General features: G+C 40.4%; 1 pseudogene; it reads left to right on the top strand.

Annotated features, from left to right (window-relative positions):
* Nucleotides 1-6,646: 6,646 nt before the first annotated feature.
* Nucleotides 6,647-7,858, top strand: LOC148136318 (uncharacterized; annotated as a pseudogene).
* Nucleotides 7,859-11,104: the final 3,246 nt, after the last annotated feature.

The following is an 11,104-nucleotide window of genomic DNA, read 5'->3' as shown; positions in this document are numbered from 1 at the left end:
TATAGAGATAGAGATGGAGATAGTGAGAGAGAAAAAGAGAGAGAGGGGGAGAGATAGAGAGATAGAAAGAGATATAAATATATATAGAGAGAGCGCGATTGTGATCGAGAGATAGAGATACAGAGAGATAGAGAGATAGAGATAGAGAGAGAGAGATAGAGAGAGATAGAGATAGATATAGAGTTAGTGATAGAGGGATAGAGATAGAGAGACAGAAATAGAGAGAGAGAGTTATAGATAGAGAGTTAGAGATAGAGATAGCGATAGAGATAGAGATTGCGATAGAGATAGAGACAGAGATAGAGAGAGAGGTGGAGAGATAGAGAGATACAAATAGAGAGAGAGAGAGAGATAGAGATAGAGATAAAGAGAGATAGAGAGATACAGAAAGAGATAGAGATTTAGAGAGAGCTAGCGATAGAGATAGAGAGATAGAGACAGAGATATAGAGACATATAGATATAGAGAGCTAGAGATAGAGATAGCGATATAGAGAGATAGAGATAGTAATAGCGATAGAGAGAGATAGAAATAGAGATAAAGATAGAGAGATAGCGATAGAGATAGCGATAGAGATAGATATAGAGATAGAGAGAGAGAAAGATAGAGAGATGGAGAGATAGAGAGATTGAGAGATAGAAATAGAGAGAAAGAGATAGCGAGATAGAGAGAGATAAATAGAGATAGAGAGATAGAGAGAGATAGAGATAGAGACAGAGATAGCGATAGAGATAGAGAGATAGAGATATAGACAGATAGAGAGAAAGAGATTGAGAAATATGGAGAGAGATAGATAGATAGAGATAGCGATAGAGATAGAGATAGAGATATAAGTAGCGATAGAGAGAGAGATAAAGATAGTGATAGAGATAGCGAGATAGAGATAGAGAGTTAGAGAGAGAGAGATAGAGATAGTGATAGAGAGATAATAATAGAGAGAGATAGAGAGTTAGTGAGATAGAGATAGAGAGAGATGGAGATAGAGATTGACAGAGTTAGAGATTGAGATAGAGAGATAGAGATAGAGAGGTAGAGAGATAGAGAGATGGAGATAGAGAGATAGAGAAAGGGATAGAGATAGAGTGTTAGAGAGAGAGAAGAGAGATCGAAAAATTGAGAGATGGTGAAAGGGAGATAGAGATAGAAATAGAAATACAGACGTAGAGAGATAGAGAGATAGAGATATAGAGAGAGGTAGAGAGGAAGAGAGGGAGAGAGGGAGAGAGATAGCGAGGTAGAGATAGCGATAGAGATAGTGAAATAGAGAGAGATAGAGGTAGAGATCGAGAGATAGAGATATATATAGAGCTAGAGGAAGTGATAGAGATAGAGCTAGAGCTGAAGCTAGAGATAGAGCTAGAGCTAGAGATAGAGATAGAGCTAGATATAGAGATAGAGCTAGCGATAGAGATAAAGCTAGAGATAGAGGTAGAGATAGAGATAGAGATAGAGATAGCGAAAGATAGAGAATAGAGAAAAAGAAATAGAGATAGAGATAGAGATAGAAATAGACAGAGCGAAACAGAGATAGAGATAGAGAGATAGAGAGATAGAGATCGCGAGAGATAGAGAATAGAGAAAAATAGATAGAGATAGAGAGATAGAGATAGCGATAGAGATAGAGATAGTGAAATAGAGAGAGATAGAGGTAGAGATCGAGAGATAGAGATATATATAGAGAGAGGGAGAGATAGAGAGATAGAGATAGCGAGAGATAGAGAATAGAGAAATAGAGATAGAGATAGAGAGATAGAGATAGAGAGATAGAGATCGAGATAGCGATAGAGATAGAGAAATAGAGAGAGATAGAGAGATAGAGATAGAGAAATAGAGAGAGAGAGATAGAGATAGAGAGATACAGAGATAGTGATAGATAGGTAGAGATAGAGAGATAGAAATAGAGAGAGAGAGAGAGAGAATGAAATAGAGATAGAGATAGAGGGATAAAGAGATAGAGATAGAGATTGAGATAGCGATATATATATATAGAGAGAGAGAGAGATAGAGAGAAGAGAGAGAGAGGAATAGAGATAGGGATAGAGATAGAGAGATAGAAGTAGCGAGAGAGAGATAGAGATAGTGATAGAGATAGAGATAGAGACATGGAGAGCTATATAGAGAGATAGTGAGAGAAATAGAGATATATAGACATATAGAGATAGAGATATAGAGATAGAGAGATAGAGATAGAGATAGTGAGAGAGAGAAAGAGAGAGAGGGAGAGATAGAGAGATAGAAAGAGATGTAAATATATATAGGGAGAGCGCGATTGTGATCGAGAGATAGAGATACAGAGAGATAGAGAGATAGCGATAGAGATAGCGATAGAGATAGAGATTGCGATAGAGATAGAGACAGAGATAGAGAGAGAGGTGGAGAGATAGAGAGATACAAATAGAGAGAGAGAGATAGAGAGATAGAGATAAAGAGAGATAGAGAGATACAGAAAGAGATAGAGATGGAGAGAGAGCTAGCGATAGAGATAGAGAGATAGAGACAGAGATATGGAGAGATAGAGAGATAGAGATAGAGATAGTAATAGCGATAGAGAGAGGTAGAAATAGAGAGATAAAGATAGAGCGATAGCGATAGAGATAGCGATAGAGATAGAGATAGAGATAGAGATAGAGAAAGATAGAGAGATGGAGAGATAGAGAGATTTAGAGATAGAAATAGAGAGAGAGATAGCGAGATAGAGAGAATAAATAGAGATAGAGAGAGATAGAGATAAAGACAGAGATAGAGAAAGAGATTGAGAAATATGGAGTGAGAGATAGAGAGATAGAGATAGCGATAGAGAGATAGAGATATAAGTAGCGATAGAGAGAGAGATAGAGATAGTGATAGTGATAGAGATAGAGAGATAATAATAGAGAGAGAGAGATAGAGAGTTAGTGAGATAGAGATAGAGATAGAGATTTACAGAATTAGACATTGAGATAGAGATAGAGATAGAGAGGTAGAGAGATAGAGAGGTAGATAGAAATAGAGATGGAGAGATAGAGAGTTAGAGAGATAGAGATAGCGAGAGATAGAGAATAGAGAAATAGAGATAGAGAGATGGAGATAGAGAGATGGAGATAGAGAGATAGAGAAAGAGATAGAGATAGAGTGTTAGAGAGAGAAGAGGGATAGAAAAATTGAGAAATGGAGAAAGGGAGCTAGAGATAGAAATAGAAATAGAGACGTAGAGAGATAGAGAGAGAGGTAGGGAGGAACAGAGGGAGAGAGGGAGAGAGATAGAGAGGTAGAGAGATAGAGATACAGAGAGATAGAGATTGAGAGATGGAGATAGAGATAGAGATAGAGATAAAGAGAGAGAGATAGAGGTAGAGACAGACGTAGAGATATAGATAGAGAGAGATAGAGAGAAAGAGAATAGTTAGATAGAGTTAGAGAGATAGAGATAGTGAGATAGAGATATATAGAGAGAGATAGAGAGAGATAGAGATAGAGGTAGAGATAGAGGTAGAGATAGAGAGATAGAGAAAGCGATAGAGATAGAGAGAGTGAGATAAGTAGAGAGATAGAGAGAAATAGAGAGATAGAGAGATAGAGATAGAGAGATAGAGATAGAGAGAGAGAGATAGAGAAATAGAGATAGCGATTGCGATAAAGTTAGAGATAGAGATCGAGATCGAGATGGAGATAGCGATGGAGATAGAGATAAAGAGATAGAAATAGAGAGAGAGATATAGAGATCGCGATATAGATAGAGAGATCGAAATAGATATAGAGATAGAGATAGAGATAAAGAGATAGAAATTGAGAGAGAGATAGACAGATAGAGAGATAGAGATGGAGAGATAGAGAGATTGAGTTATAGAGAGATCGAGAGATAGAAATAGAGATAGAGATAGATAGAGAGAGATAGAAATAGCGAGAGAGAGAGATAGAGATAGCCATAGTGATGGAGATAGCGATAGAGAGAGGGATAGAGAGAGATAGAGAGAGAGAGAGATATTGAGAGAGATAGAGATCGAGATAGCGATAGAGATAGAGATATAGAAAGAGCTGGAGATAGAGACAGAGATAGATATTGAGAGAGAGATAGAGATAGAGAGAGAGATAGATATTGAGAGAGAGATAGAGATAGGGAGATAGAGAGAGATAGAGATAGAGAGAAATAGAGAGAGAGATAGAGATGGAGGTAGAGATAGAGATAGAGGTAGAGATAGAGATAGAGATAAAGATAGAGATGGAGAGATAGAGATAGACAGATACAAATAGAGAGAGAGATAGCGATAGAGATAGAGAGATAGAGATAGAGAGATAGATAAGGAGAGATAGAAACATAGAGAGATAGAGAGATAGCGATGGAGAAAGAGATAGCGATAGAGATAGGGAGATAGAGATAGAGATATAGAGAGATAGAGATATAGAGTGATAGAGATAGAGAGATAGAAGTAGAGATAGAGATAGAAAGATAGAGATAGAGAGATAGAGATAGAGATAGATAGAAAGAGATAAGAGATAGTGAGATAGAGAGAGATAGAGATAGATAGAGAGAGATAGAGATAGAGATAGAAATAGCGATAGAGAGAGAGACAGAGATAGAGATAGAAATAGCAATAGAGTTAGATATAGAGATAGAGATAGAGAGATAGAGATAGTGAGATAGAAATAGAGAGATAGCAATAGAGATAGAGATAGATAGCGAGAGAAAGATAGAGAGATGGAGAGATAGAATGATAGAATGTAGAAATAGAGAGAGAGATAGCGATCGAGATAGAGAGATAGAGATATAGAGAGATAGAGAGATAGAGATAGAGAAAGATAGAGATAGGCATAAAGAGATAGAGATAGAGATAGAAATAGAGATAGAGATAGAGATAGAGAGAGAGAGAGATAGAGATAGAAATAGCGATAGAGAGATAGAGATAGTGAGAGAGATAAAGATAGTGAGATAGAGAGAGATAGAGACGGAGATAGAGATAGAGGTAGTGATAGAGATAGAGAGATAGTAATAGAGAGAGATAGAGAGAGATAGAGAGATAGTGAGATGGAGAGAGAATTAGAGATAGAGATATAGATTTACAGAGATAGAGATCGAGGTAGAGAGATAGAGAGAGCGAGATAGAGAGGTAGACATAAAGAGATAGATAGAGAGATCGAGATAGAGGGATAGAGAGAGAGATATAGAGAGGTAGAGAGTTGAGAGATAGTGATAGAGAGATGGAGATAGAGAGATGGAGAAAGCGATCCACATAGAGAGAATGGGATAGAAAGATAGAGATAGGGATAGAGATAGGGATAGAGATAGAGATAGAAAAGTGAGATGGAAAGATCGAGAGATGGAGAAATAGAGATACTGATAGAGATAGAAGTAGAGATAGAGACGTAGAGAGATAGAGAGATAGAGAGCGAGATAGGGATAGAGAGGTAGAGAGGTAGATGGTAGCGAGGTAGCGAGGTAAAGAGATAGAGAGATAGAGATGGAGAAAGAGATAGAGATATAGCTAGAGAGAGATAGAGATTGAGATAGAGAGATAGAGAGATAGAGAATAGTTAGAGATGGAGAGATTGAGATTGAGATAGAGATAGCGATAGAGAAAGAGAAAGAGATAGTGATAGACAGAGAATAGAGAAAAAGACATAGAGATAGAGATAGAGATAGAGATAGCGAGAGAGATATATGTATAGAGAGAGATAGAGATAGTGGTAGAGGTAGAGAGATAGAAATAGAGAGATAGAGATAGCGATATAGAGATAGAGAGATAGTGATAAAGAGATAGAAATAGAGAGATAGAGAGATAGAGATAGCGATAGGGAGAGAGAGATAGAGATGGAGATAGAGATAGAAATAGCGATAGAGAGAGAGATAGAGATAGAGAGATAGAGATAGTGAGAGAGATAGAGATAGAGTGATAGAGAGATAGAGAGAGATAGAGATTGGGTTGGTTGGTCCGGGTGTCCCAGAGGTGTTCTCTGAAATGTTCCGCAAGTAGGCTACCTGTCTCCCCAATATAGAGGACGTGCAGCCCTCCACTCCCTCCATTCCAACCCCAACCTCACTATCAAACTGGCAGACAAGGAAGGCGCGGTAGTAGTTTGGCGCTCCGACCTTTACACCGCTGAGGCTAAATGTCAGCTCGCGGACACCTCCCCCTACTGCCCCGTTGACCATGATCCCACCGCCCACCACCAAACCATCATCTCCCAGACCATCCATAACCTCATCACCTCAGGGGATCTCCCATCCACTGTCTACAACCTCATAATCCCACAACTCCGCACCACCCATTTCTACCTGCTGCACAAAATCCACAAACCTGATTGCCCCGGCCGTCCCATTGTCTCACCCTGCTAGTGCCCCACCGAAATCATCTCTGCATACCTCGACATGGTCCAGTTCCCCTTAGTCTAAGAACTTCCCACATACGTTCGGGACATCACCCACGCCCTCCACCTCCTCCATGATTTTCGCTTCCCCGGTCCCAAACGCCTTATCTTCACTATAGACATCCAATCGCTGTACACCTCCATCCCCCATCACGAAGGACTCAAAGCCCTCCCCTTCTTCCTTTCCCGCCGTACCAATCACTACCCTTTAACTGACACCCTCCTTCGACTCACTGGACTGGTCCTCAACCTGAACAACTTCTCTTTCCAATCCTCCCACTTCCTCCAAGCCAAAGGTGAAGCCATGGGCACCTGCATGGGCCCCATCTATGCCTGCCTCTTCGTAGAATATGTAGAAAAGTCCATCTTCCGCAGCTACAATAGCACCACCCCCCACCTTTTCCTCCGCTATATCGATGACTGTATCGGCGCTGCCTCGTGCTCCCACGAGGAGGTTGAACAGTTCATCCACTTTTCCAACATTTTCCACCCCGACCTCAAATTCATCTGGACCGTCTCAGACTCCTCCCTCCCCTTCCTAGATCTTTCCATTTCTATCTCAGGCGACCGGATGAACACGGACATTTACTATAAACCGACCGACTCCCACAGCTACCTAGACAACACTTCCTCTCACCCTGCCCCCTGTAAAAACGCCATCCCATATTCCCAATTTCTTCGTCTCCGCCGCATCTGCTCACAGGAGGACCAGTTCCAATACCGTACAACCTAGATGGCCTCCTTCTTCAAAGACCGCAATTTCCCCCCAGACGTTGTCGACGATGCCCTGCACAGCATCTCCTCCACTTCCCGCTCCTCCGCAATTGAGCCCCGCCCCTCCAACCGCCACCAGGACAGAACCCCACTGGTCCTCACCTACCACCCCACCAACCTCCATATACAGCGTATCATCTGCCGTCATTTTCGCCACCTCCAAACGGACCCCACCACCAGGGATATATTTCCCTCCCCTCCCCTATCAGCATTCCGAAAAGAGCACTCCCTTCGTGACTCCCTCGTCAGGTCCACACCCCCCACCAACCCAACCTCCACTCCAGGCACCTTCCCCTGCAACCGCAAGAAATGCAAAACCTGCGCCCACACCTCTCCCCTTACTTTCCTCCAAGACCCCAAGGGATCCTTCCATATCCGCCACAAATTCACCTGCACCTCCACACACATCATTTACTGCATCCGCTGCACCCGATGTGGCCTCCTCTATATTAGGGAGACAGCCCGCCTACTTGTGGAATATTTCAGAGAACACCTCTGGGACACCCGGACCAATCAGCCCAACCACCCCGTGGCTCAACAATTCAACACCCCCTCCCACTCCACCAAGGACATGCAGGTTCTTGGACTCCTCCATGCCAGACCATAGCAACATGACCGGTTGGAGGAAGAGGCCCTCATCTTCCGCGTAGGAACCATCCAACCACAAGGGATGAACTCAGATAGAGATAGAGATATGGAGATAGATATTGAGAGAGATATAGAGATAGAGATAGAGAGATAGATATACAGACAGAGATAGAGATAGCGAGAAAGAGATAAAGAGATTGAAATAGAGTGAGATAGAGTTAGAGAGATAGAGATAGAGATAGCGATAGCAATACAGATAGATAGAGATTGAGTTAGAGATAGAGAGAGAGAAAAAGAGAGAGTGGGAGAGATAGAGAGATAGAGAGATAGAAATATCGAGAGAGAGCGATAGAGCTCGAGAGATCGAGATAGAGATATAGAGAGATAAAGAGATAGAGCGATAGAGATAGAGAGAGAATTGGAGAGAGAGAGATAGAGATAGAGATAGAGAGAGAGAGATATAGATAGAGATAGAGATAGTGATAGAGAGTTAGGGACAGAGAGATAGGGATAGAAAGATAGGTATAAAATGATAGGGATAGCAGGATAGAGATAGAGACAGAGATAGAAATAGAGACTGAGAGATAGAGATAGAGAGATAGGGATAGAGAGATGGGGATAGAGAGATGGTGATAGAGGGATTGGGATCGAGGGATCGGGATAGAGGGATGGGGATAGAGGGCTGGGGAGAGAAGGATAGAGATAGAGATAGAGATTGATATATATAGATAGAGATAGAGAATGGGGATAGGGATAGAGAGATAGGGAAAGAGGTATGGGGATAGAGATAGAGATATAGATAGAGATAGATATATATACAGAGATAGTGATAGAGAGATAGGGGTAGGGATACGGAGATAGGGATAGAGAGATAGAGATAGAAAGATAGAAATAGAGATCGAGAAATAGAGATAGAGATAGAGGAATAGATAGATAGATATAGAGAGATAGAGACGGAGATAGAGATCGAGACAGCGATAGAAATAGAGAGACATAGAGATGGAGAGATAGAGAGATAGAGTGATAGAGATAGAGAGGTAGAAATAGAGATAGCGATAGAGATAGAGATAGAGCGATAGATATTGAGAGAGAGAGATAGAGAGAGATAGAGACAGAGATAGAGAGAGATATATAGACAGACATAGAGAGAGAGATAGAGAGAGCTAGAGATAGATATTGAGAGAGAGAGAGATAGAGATAGAGAGAGATAGAGATAGAGATAGAGAGATAGAGACAGAGATCGAGATAGCGATAGAGATAGATCTAGCGATAGAGATAGATATTGAGAGAGACAGAGAGAGATAGTGAGAGAGATAGAGGTAGAGTGAGAGTTACAGATAGAAAGAGATAGATATTTAGAGAGAGATAGACATAGAGATAGATATTGAGAGAGAGAGATAGAGGTAGAGTTAGAGATAGAGAGAAATAGAGAGAGAGATAGAGATCACTAGATAGAGGTAGAGATAGAGAGATACAAATAGAGAGAGAAAGATATAGATAGAGAGATAGAGATAGAGAGATATCGATAGTGATAGCGATAGAGATAGAGATAGATTTAGAGAGAGAGTTGGAGAGATAGAGAGATACAAATAGAGAGAGAGATAGAGAGATAGAGATAGAGAGAGATAAAGAGAGATAGAGAGATAGACAAAGAGATAGCGAGATAGAGATGGAGAGAGAGCGAGTGATAGAGATAGAGAGATAGAGATATAGAGAGATAGAGATAGAGATGGAGATAGAGGTAGAGATAGAGATAGAGATAGAGATAGAGAGATAGAGATAGAGATGGAGATAGAGAGATCGTGAGATAGAGGTAACGATAGAGAGAGAGATAGAGATAGAGATAGAAATAGCGATAGAGAGAGAGATAGAGATAGAGATAGAAATAGAGAGATAGAGATAGAGAGATAGAAATAGAGAGATAGAGATAGAGAGATAGCGAGAGATAGAGATAGATATATGAGATAGAGAGAGAGAGAGAGAGGGATGGAGATATAGAGAGATAGAAATAGAGAGAAAGAGATCGCGAGATAGAGATAGAGATAGTGAGAGATAAATAGAGGTAGAGAGGTAGAGAGAGAGAGATAGAGAGATAGAGAGATAGAGATAGAGAGTGAGATAAAGAGAGATAGAGAGATATACAAAGAGATAGCGAGACAGAGATGGAGAGAGAGCGACTGATAGAGATAGAGAGAAAGAGATAGAGATATGGAGAGATAGAAATAGAGATAGAGGTAGAGATAGAGATAGAGATAGAGAGATAGAGATAGAGATGGAGATAGAGAGATCGAGAGATAGAGATAACGATAGAGAGAGATATAGGGATAGAGATAGAAATAGCGATAGGGAGAGAATAGAGATGGAGATAGAGATAGAAATAGAGAGATAGAGATAGAGAGGTAGAAATAGAGAGATAGAGATAGAGAGATAGCGATAGGGATAGCGATAGAGATAGAGAGAGAGAAAGATAGAGAGATGGAGAGATAGAGAGATAGAGAGATAGAAATAGAGAGAGAGAGATAGCGAGATAGAGATAGAGATATTGAGAGATAAATAGAGATAGAGAGATAGAGATAGAGATAGAGATGTAGAGATGTAGAGATAGAGATAGAGAGAGAGAGATAGAGAGATACAGATAGCGTTAGAGAAAGAGAGATAGAGATATAAATAGCGATAGAGAGAGATATAGAGATAGAGATAGCGAGATAGAGATAGTGAGAGATAGCGATAGAGAGAGATAAATATAGTGATAGAGATAGAGAGATAGTACTAGAGAGAGATAGAAAAATAGTGACATAGAGATAGAGATATAGATTGACAGAGATAGAGATTGAGATAGAGAGATAGAGATAGAGAAGTAGAGAGATGGAGATAGAGATAGAGATAGAGAGATAGAGATAGAGAAATCGCGAGATAGAGAGTTAGAGATATAGAGAGATAGAGATAGCGAGAGATAGAGATAACGGGAGATAGCGATAGAGAGAGATGGAGATAGAGAGATGGAGATCGAGCGATAGAGAAAGAGATACAGATAGAGTGATAGAGATAGAGAAGAGAGATAGAAAAATAGTGAGATGGAGAAAGGGAGATAGAGATAGAGTTAGAGATAGAGATATAGAGAGATAGAGAGAGATAGAGATAGTGAGATAGAGACAGAGATCGAGGTAGCGATAGAGATAGAGATATAGAAATAGAGAGAGATAGAGATAGAGATAGCGATAGCGATAGATATAGCGATAGAGATAGAAATAGATATTGAGAGAGATAGTGAGAGAGATAGAGGTAGAGTGAGAGTTAGAGATAGAAAGAGATAGATATTTAGAGAGAGAGGTAGATATTGAGAGAGATATCGACATAGAGATAGATATTGAGAGAGAGATAGAGGTAGAGTTAGAGATAG

The sequence above is a fragment of the Chiloscyllium plagiosum genome, unplaced genomic scaffold (assembly GCF_037043375.1).
Source record: "Chiloscyllium plagiosum isolate Xiang-an unplaced genomic scaffold, Cpla_swu_hap1 HiC_scaffold_46, whole genome shotgun sequence".
Taxonomy (NCBI): Eukaryota; Metazoa; Chordata; class Chondrichthyes; order Orectolobiformes; family Hemiscylliidae; genus Chiloscyllium; species Chiloscyllium plagiosum.
Note: the sequence above shows the minus strand (reverse complement) of the source record. Positions and strands in the feature narration are given on the sequence as shown.